This window comes from Heterocephalus glaber, unplaced genomic scaffold (assembly GCF_053883595.1).
Source record: "Heterocephalus glaber isolate CG9 unplaced genomic scaffold, H.glaber_assembly_v1.0 deba00000331, whole genome shotgun sequence".
NCBI classification, from domain to species: domain Eukaryota; kingdom Metazoa; phylum Chordata; class Mammalia; order Rodentia; family Bathyergidae; genus Heterocephalus; species Heterocephalus glaber.
Genome location: NW_028258142.1, coordinates 3,546,077 through 3,555,870, shown reverse-complemented (window position 1 = coordinate 3,555,870; position 9,794 = coordinate 3,546,077). Strand labels below are relative to the sequence as shown.

The 9,794-nt window shown below is 45.7% G+C and overlaps 1 long non-coding RNA gene across 1 annotated transcript; it reads right to left on the bottom strand.

Moving 5' to 3' along the window:
• Positions 1 to 5,169: 5,169 nt before the first annotated feature.
• LOC147830007 (uncharacterized) lies at positions 5,170 to 9,479 on the bottom strand. The gene is made up of 2 exons (XR_015443074.1): positions 8,457 to 9,479; positions 5,170 to 7,743 (listed from the first exon to the last, which is right to left on the bottom strand). It is a non-coding gene; the product is annotated as an uncharacterized LOC147830007 (long non-coding RNA).
• Positions 9,480 to 9,794: the final 315 nt, after the last annotated feature.

The window sequence follows — 9,794 nt, the reverse complement described above, 5'->3', positions numbered from 1 at the left end:
AGTGGGGAAAGTGGAATCAAAACTGCTTCAGGGTTATCGAAAGGATGTGGTCAATTCATTTCAGGGCCTGGAGACATCCTTGGCTCAGCTCACAATGTGAGCAGAAATTTATTCCAACCTATTTTTGCAGAATTCAAGAGACTGGAGAGACCACAGGAGAAACAGGAGGATTTATTCAGGGTTTTAGGTGTGCATGGACTGGACAGACTAATGTCTAAAGGCTGAGCCCTGAACAAAAGGTCCCAGTTTTTATACATGTGGCTGAGGGGGTGGTTTTTCTAGTGGTGCAAAACTGGGGGTGGGGGTGGGCAAATGAGATTACAGAAGCCAGAAGCAATTAATCATGAGGTGATAGCCTTATAACTTAGCCTTGCAAGAAGGCAGAGCCAAGTGAATCTTGTGAGAACAAGATGTCATAAACTTTGTATACAGAACATAGTTTCCAATTTTCCAGAACAAGGAGTTACAGCTACAGGGTGGGTGGGTGGTGATCCAAGGTTGAGAGGAACTGCCCAAGGCTGGAAAAAACTTGTTTTCTTCTAAGTTCTGCTTTATTCCCCGCTTTGATGCTTTCTATAAATGAGTTATTAATAGAGACCATCCCTGTCATTATTATTTATATGGTTATGAGGGGTTAGCTCTCTGTCGGGCAGAGGGAAAATTATAACAAAAAGGAAAAGAGGTTGATGGTGTCATAGTAACTATGTTGATCCTCAAGCTTTGGCCGTGCGTGGGCTAGTCAGCTTCAGGAGTCACTAGAGAAAGGCTGCCATTTCCAGAGGCAGACTGATCTCATCACAAGGTCAGTCTGTTTGGGTGGTCTGGATCCTACCACCTGGTCCACTTGCCTTGGGCTGTTGGCTTTAGCTGACTGTGGTGGGTCCAAGGCACAATTCCTGCAACTTTAGCAGCAGTGGGGGTGGACAAGATTATAGTATGGGGCCCATCCCATATGGGCTCTAGAGTTGTTAGACTCTGTTTCTTGACCCAAGCAAAGTCTCCAGGCTTGAAGGGGTGTATTGGGTCTGTTAGGCTTACAGGTATTTTCTTGTGCACCCAGCCATGGATGTCTTGTATGGCTATTCCCAAAGCCTGTATCTGCTTCCTTAGGGTCAATTCCCCTAGTTCACAAAGATTACCCTTGGGGCTGGGGATTTAGCTCAGTGGTTCCACTGCCTGCCTCACAAGTGCAAGGACCTGAGTTCAATTCCTGGTACCAAAAAAAGAAAATTATAACAAAGATTACCCTTAATTTGGCTTATAATTGGGGTAGCTGATCAAACAAAATCTCATAAGGGGAATATCCAGTTTTGTTTGGTGTGGGGTGCACCTGACAGGAGGACCACAGGCAGGGCTTGATCCCATCTCAAGTGGGTTTCTTGGCAATTTTTTTTTTTAACAATTGTTTATGTGTCCAATTCATGCAGTCTTTTCCTGAGCTCTGTGGCCAGTAGGTTGTGTATAGTTTCCCTTTTATTTTTAACATCTGTGTTGAGTTTTTCGACTATCTCAGCTACGAATGCCAGTCCATTGTCTGATCCCAAGATCAAAGGCATTTCAAACCTTGGGATAATGTCTCTCAACAGTACCTTTGTCATCTCTTGTGTCTTTTCTGTTTGGGTGGGGAAAACCTCAACCCATTCTAAAAAGGTTCAGATGAGCACCAACATAAATCCTTAGCCTCCTGCCTGAGGTAGTTCAGTGAAGTCCACAACCAAGTTTTCTCAAGGGGTAGCACCCATTTTTTAATACCCAGGGGGCAAGTGGGCCCGTGTCTTGGGTTGTTTTGAGCACAAGTTAAGCAATGCTCGCATATAGCTAAGGTGATGGCAATGAGCCACAACACATAGAAATAACAGCTTAGCAACATCTCTAGTGTTGTTTTTCCAATGTGAGACCCTTGATGGAATTGTTTTACAAACCTGGGGGCCATCATTTCAGGGATGGTCAGTCTTCCATCAGAGGATTTCCGCCATTTTCCCTTGATATAATTTCCAGTTTCTCAGGCAGTTTACTTGAGGTGTAATTTGAGGTCTCCAGGAAAGGAGGCTTTGGGATGAAAGCCTTGTATGACTTCCCAGGGAAGGGGTATTGGCAGACTTGAACTGGAATTGCCCCTGGTTTTAATTCTATCACTGGTGTCTGATTTACAGCCAGCCCAGGTGGATTATCTTCAGCCCACATCCTGGGAACCTTATGTATTAATCTATGTAGCTCATCTGTTCATGGCTTTGGTGACTTATCTGAATACAGTCTTTATTTTTTTGTTCTTTGCCTTTGCCCTGTGTTAAACTCTTCTGTTGTGCCACCTCCTCTATTTGTAGCAGCAGCCTCAGTGCCTCATTGGCCTTTAGCTGCCAGTATTCCAGCTCTCACTCAGCCTCCTCACAAGCATGTTTAGCTTTTGTCTGTTGTTGTGGTCCTTGTTTTGCTTCTTCCCACAGCTGGCCCATTGCCACATGCTTTTCCTGCAGGGTGTGCACCAGCTGTGCAGTCTTCTCTGCAAAGGAGGCACACTTGCTCTGCAGCTTTGCCTCTGTGCTATGCTGAGCTGTCTCCAGGGTTACCTGCACTTGGTGTATTTGGTGTATCCATTTTGACTATGTCTGCCACAGCTGGTCTCTGCATTTCCTCACCTGCAGTCTAAACTCCTCCTGGATACTATGTTTCTATAGCTGTGCACCCATTGCTGCCTCTTCCCATTCTGCCATCTCCTCCTGCATTGCTGTAGTTCTTGCACCACCAGTTCTGCCTGCACCTTGGCCTAGGCATGCATCTCTGTCAACTGCTTCAGCTATTAAGCTTCTCCCACCTTGGCCTTGAACTGCTTGACTTTCTCCAGTGCAGCCTTGTGCTGCCTTGCAGCTTCCTCCTCAGCTGCCTGCCTCTTCTCTATATACTCCTTGCCTCAAGGTGCTGTTGTTCCTCCTCCTCTGCCACCAACTGTTGTTGCCATGCAGCCTTAGTTCCACCTGCTCCTTGCTGTGCAATGTGTCCTCAGAATTGCTGTGAATGTACACCACCCCAGTTCTAGTTCTGCCTTGCTGGCAGTAGCTTTCTCAAAGCTCACCTTTAGTATGAGGATCTCTTCCTCCACCTGCACTGCTGCTTCAGTGTGCCCTCCTTCAGCCCCTTCTGCCACTCAAGCTCATTTTCTGATGCCTTCTGCAGTTGTGCAAGGCACTGCTCAATGTCAGCCTTGTACTGCCTTTCCTTCATCTCTGTGGACCCCAGCAGGGCTGATTTTCTATCTCTTTTGTTTTAGGCTGAGCTTGGGCCACGAGTGTTTTAAAATATGCCACCAGACAGGGACGTAGCCATCCAGGTCAGGTCTGGACTATCTTTAGCCATGAGTTGATGTAAGGAAATTGGTCTGGGGTGCCCTGACTGTCCTCTGTCTTTGGTTACCACCCAATATACACACACAGTTGTTGCCCTATTTTCTCTTTGGCCAGCCATCCAACATTAAAGGAAGTTCAAGCAATTTCACAAAGAGCTCTCACCTCTGGGGGGTCACCTTTACTCTATGTCCCTACAGCCTTTTGAGCAACATGGAACTTTTAGAAGGAACAGCCTGGGCTCCATCAAACCAACAAACAAACATACATATTTCTTTTGATAAACTACTTAACCAAGCTTTCCCTTGACATATAGGAGCTTTTCAATTTTATCATTCTCTTTCTATCTTCCTAGCAGGGGAAAACTTTTATCATATAAAATTCTCTCATATCAAAGGTATATCTCTTGTACTTATAGTCTTCTTAATATTTTTCTTCATCTCACTTACTATAAACCTTTTATAACAAACTTGGCTGTGGCTGCTTGGATTTTAAAGTGTCCTTTTTTCCCTTTGTTCTCAGATTGTTACATTTTAAATTTGACTGGCTGCCAACACACCTCTAAGTAACCTTGAATCAGTGTTCTTATCTTAAACCAGCAGAGAGTAAACAGTGAATTAACCCTGTAATTACAGTTGAAGAACTTGCAGTGCACAAGAAATGCTTTAAGCACACCAATTAAACAAAAACATCAAATTGGAAGCTCAAAGTATATTTGTCAATTAGCTAAAATTTGTAATCCAGTTCCTCCTGTAAAACCTCCTTAAGCCCAGCAGGATGCTCCTTGACTTTGGCCTTCCAGCCCCTGACTGGCGTTGCTGGGGCTTCCAGGTGCCTGTGGCAATATCAAGCTGGTGACTGAGTAAGCACTGGCCTTGGGGTTCCCAAAGCTGGGAGAGGGAGACCTTGGAGCCAGCCTGTGTTTCTTTGTTTCATCCTGTGGAGCATGCAGTCTGTAGCTGCTGGAGTCAGGGCTCTAGCCCAGCACATGGTCTCTGTGCTTGAGTCCACTCCAAGTGCACTGCTTTGGTTGCCCTCTGTGGCCTGGCTCCCTACCTCTGCAGACAATGTGCACTCAGCCATGGGCCAAAGCCAGAGGAGGTGGTACACCTTGCCTGCTTTGCTCTGTGATCTCTGGTGCTTTTCCAGCTTCTCTTCACTCCACTCATTCACGCCTCCTCATTCCCAGGTCTTTGCTTTGTTGCTGTTCCTTTTATATGGGTACAGGTGGATCATTCAAGGAGCCCCTTTTCAAGGCACTCTCACTGTGGGCCTCTTCCCCGGGCCCCCTGCTTTCTCCACTTGGTTGTAGGTAGATTGCCCAAAGAACCTCTCTGTGAGTCACATCACTCTTGCCACAGGCCACTTCTGTGGGTTCCCAGACTCTTTCTCTTGGGTGCAGGTAGACCATCCATGGCACTGTTTGCGGGCCACTCCCACTATAGGCCACTCCTGTGTTCTGCTTGGGGTTTTGATTTTTCCTACTCAGGGTCAGATTGCTCAGTACACCCCAGGAGGTAATCAGTCTCCCCTCTGCCCTAATGGGACACGTTTTCCCCTGGACCTCAAAACTTTGCTGCAGTCCTGTAGCATGCTGTTTCAGAATCATTCTGTAGCCCCTCAGAGGTTCCCTTTGCACTAACAAGGGAGGACTCGGTTGTAGGAGGGCTGATTCCCTCTCCAAGTTTAAGTCTTGCTCAGTGGCACCAGGGGTCACAGGCTTCCCCTAGCTTGGAGCCCTCTTGCCTACAGGCAAAGAAGACAGCAGGAGTGTCATCTCCAGACCCTTTATGGTCCCCAGGAAATGTTATAGAATTCAAGAGACTGGAGAGACCACAGGAGAAACAAGATTTATTCACGGTTTTAGGTGTACATTGACTGGGCAGACTAATGCCCAAAGCCTGAGCCCTGAAAAAAAGGCCCCAGTTTTCATACATGTGGCTGAGAGGGTGGTCTTTCTAGTGGCGCAAAATTGAGGCAGAGGACTAAGTGAGGTTACAGGCAGGCAGACAAAAGCAATTCATCATGGGATGACAGCCTGTATTTTAGCCTTGAAAGACGACAGAACCTTGTGAATCTTGTGAGAACAAGATATCATAAACTTTGTTTACAGGACATAGTTGCGAATTTTATCTGTACCAGAACAAAGAGTTACAGCTACAGGGGAAGGAGGGGCAATGGGGAGGGATCAGCCCAAGGCTGGAAAAAACTTTTTTTTCTTCTAAATTCTGCTTTACTATCTATAGTGTTCTGGCTATCAGAGAGATTTTGCTGTTGACTAGAACCTTCATTAAATCTTATTCCCTAAGGAATGTACACCCCCACATGCTCCTTTCTACCAATAAACATGTTTCCCTGTTTTCATTATGCCAGCCACCCAAGAGAGATGGTTTTTATGCTACTGTCTTAGTAACCTGTACAGAGCAAGCCTTGATTCTGTTAGTAACCAATCTCCACAGGGAAAAGATTCTTACCTTTAACACACAACAGCTCCTTTGATGGTCTCAGCCAACATTTAGTAGAGATGGACATTGTGTAGAGATGGACTGTAGCTAGCTAGCTATCTGCTTCGAGATACTCCATCATACAATTTTAAGTTCTCTTTCAGTCACCTTCCCCAAGGTTAATAATCCAATGCCGGGAGCAATGCTACATAATTTTAGGGAAAAATCATTGGCCTATTTCTCCTGCCTACAGGCCAGCTATGGCATTTCAAGACATGATTCCATTTTGGCCTCAATGATTCTGTGATGCTGTGATGCTCCAGGGCAAGACTGCACCTGTGGGAGGCATCCTGGGAGGAACCAAATCTTCATCTACATAATTCCTCATTGATCTAGGAATTCTGCCACTCCCCAGTCATCTGTTACATTTGTTTCCTGCAGCAAGCTGGGGGGCTTTTGTCTTTGCTGCCCAGAGCAGCACTGATCAGGCCCAAAGCTCAGCTTTTTCTTCAATGTAAGACCAAGGGCCTTACCAAACGCTCCGAGGAGCTGACTGCAGTGAAGAACACCCGGGAAGGAACACACCGGACAAGTTGGAAAATAAAACAGACCTTTGTTAGTCTGGCCAGACGGCACTCCCAAAGCAAAATAGCTTAGAGAGGCAACTGGCTCAGAGTCCGAGGCTGTTTTATAGGGGGTTGAGGGGGAGGTTAACATGTAGATTTACGAAAAAAAAAAACAAAGGTTAGTGGTCGACTGTCACGTACCAATGGTCAGCAGACATACACAGTAATGGTCATGACCATATGGTCACGACCGTCACGTACCGATGGTCGGCAGACACATTGATGGATTGTTTTACCGACAGTGGGCCCGGGAACATTCGTTCTCCGGACAAACAAGGGGTTGAGCAATTTTACTTAGGAACTCTGTTTCATTACAGATTCTATTATCCCAGAACTAACAAGCACATTTTAACCATTAATTTACAAGTACAATAGAGGCTAGGGGAGTAATTGATTTTGGAATCATGCAGTCCCACAGTACTGCCTTTTCAGCATGGACTCCTATAGAAGGCAGGGCAACAAAAGATGCTATCATGGTTATTACTTTAGCATCTGTTAACAGACCTACGTCATCATCGCATCCTGGTGCAGTGTAAGGTGACCAACGTTTAGTTCTGTTAGGCACAATCAAATCAGTTCTGTCTGGCAACACTACAGCTAGACGACTCAAACAGCAACGGGTCTCGGTTAAATTTGCTGGAATATAATTAAAAGTTATTCCTTCACAGGTATAAAACCATCCTGTGGGCAGGGAGATATGGCAATTGTTACACACAATTTTTTGTTTTATATGTCAGGACATCCCTTCTGACCATTTTCTCCTCAGACATTTGGTTGTACAATTTTCATACATAGCACATTCAGTTTTGTTTGACATAATTACCTTGGGTGTATATAATTTGACAGCATTTTTAGGTTTACGGCAGGTGTCATGCCCCCAATTATAACTATCCATGTAAGTAAGATTTTTTCCTGGGATGTTCTTAAATAGGGTATAGGGTCGTATTAATTCTAAAGAGGTGCATACCGGAATGAGACAGCTTCCCAGAACATAATGGAAATTTACATCAACATTTAAGCAGGATTCAGACAAGTTAAGTGAGTTTGCCAATTGAATCCATACATTTTTTGTGTGATCTAGTCCTCTTGGGGGCAATAATGTCAATGTCCCAGAGAATATTATCATTAAAATGAAACATCTCCAGCCCATTCCAGTCTTAGCTTTTGGTCACCTGGAGGGCTGATAACCTTCCATTTGTCCTTTTTGATGTCCGTGGGGGGTCCTGCTTTTAGATGGTTGCCATGTATCCAGGCAGAATGTCCAGCCACCTTTACCACCAAGGGCAACAGGAACCAGGTCCCTTCCAAGGAGGTTCCAGGGTCTTGGAATCAAACCTGTGAATAAAAACCAAATCTCCCAGCTTATAGGGTAAAGGTTGTAAAGGTTTTTCATTTGGACTAGTCATTTTCTTTTGTAATGTCTCATGTAGCTCTGACTGAAGCTGATGAACTGTTTTTAAGGATTTAAGGAGTCAAAGGTGGGAAATTTTTTTTTTAAATTTTACATCTAATAATGGAATGATTGGGAGAGATCGCCCATAAACAATCTAGAAGAGGGACAGTTTGAGGGGAGGCTTGGGAGTGCACCTCGTTCGGAGGAGGGCAAAAGGGAGAAGCTCTACCCAACCTAGTTCAGTCTCCAAACATAATTTAGTCAGAATCTCCTTTAAAGTTTGATTTGTTCTTTTTACCTGTCCTGAACTTTGAGGCCTATAGGCACAGTGTAGATTCCATTTTATTCCAAGGATATTGCTAATTAATTTAGACATCTTAGCCGTAAAGGCTGGACCATTGTCGGGCCCCAGAGCTAAGGACAAACCAAAACAGGGAACTATTTCTGTCAGGAGCCTTTTAACTGTTACTTCAGCTGTCTCCCTCTTAGTGGGGTATGCTTCTACCCATCCTGAAAAGGTATCCACAAAAACTAGCAGGTATTTGTACCCATACATGCCAGGCTTCATTTCAGTAAAGTCCAACTCCCAATGTTCTCCTGGAGTTAGTCCTCTGTGTCGGACCCCAGGGGACCCAGTTACCTGATTAGCATTTACCTTGAGGCAGGTGGGGCATCATCTCACCATGTCCTGGGCCTTTTGGGCTAATCCCTGGCTGACAAAATGGGGTTGTAAGGCAGCCATCATCCTTTTCTCACCGAGGTGGGTGGACTCGTGTAGTTCTCGCAGCAACGTGTCTGCTACAGCGACTGGGAGCACCACCCTTCCCTCCTTAGTCGTCCAGCACCCATGTCTTCCTCGAGTCCAGTGTCTCCTGTTCATTTCCGTTATCTCCTTGTCTGTATATTTAGGTTTTTCTGGGAGTACCGGTGTGGGAAGCAGAACCACTTGCTTCCCCACTGATTTTTGGGCGGCTTGTTTTGCTGCCTGATCAGCAGCATTATTACCAATCACCTCGGGGCTTGACCCCTTTTGGTGCCCACAACAATGGATGATGGCAACCTCTCAGGGCAACCAGATGGCTTGTAGCAGTGCCAATATCTCAGTCTTATTTTTAATTTCCTTCCCTTCGGAGGTTAGCAGCCCTCTGTTCTGATAAATCTCCCCATGTACATGGGCAGTGGCAAAAGCATAACGGCTGTCAGTGAATATATTTATCCTTTTTCCTTTTTCCAATTCCAGAGCCTTAGTTAAAGCAATCAGCTCAGCCCTCTGTGCTGATGTCCCTTGAGGTAGCCCCTGCTCCCATTCCACCTGTTGGTCTTGGTTGACCACTGCCGTTCCAGCATACCGCACACCATCACGAACGAAACTGCACCCATCAGTATAGAACGTTATCTCTGCGCAGAGGAGGGCCTGGTCAGTCAAGTCCGGACGTCCTCCCCTGGAGTTTTCAAGAGTCTTGAGGCAATCATGGGTGGGCATTTGTTCATCAGATTCTGGGAGTAGAGTGGCCAGATTGAGGCCAGCAGTGGTGGCAAACTTAATGCGTGGCTGTTCTAATAAGAGTCCTTGATATTGTAACAGTCTGGCATTAGACAGCCATTTGCTAGGTGAGCTATTCAACAAGGGCTCAATGGCATGGGGAGCGATCAAATTTAAATCCTGTCCAAAGGTCAATTTGTCAGCCTCTCGGGTTAAAGCAGCTGCTGCTGCTATTGTCCTCAAACAAGTAGGCCACCCTCAGGCCACTGGGTCAAGCTTTTTTGGGGGGGTATGTCACAGGCCATTTCCATGGCCCCAAAAGTTGAGTAATCACTCCTCTAGCCACCCCAATTTTTTCTGTAACATACAAGGTAAAGGGCTTGTTTAAGTGCTGCAGACCAGCTGCAGTCGATGTAGGGTAGGAAAGGGAGAGGTCCTGGGCTGGCGATGAGAAAAGAACCTTCACAAGCAATGTTCAGTTTCCCTCTGAGAAGTCTCAGGGTCTGATTT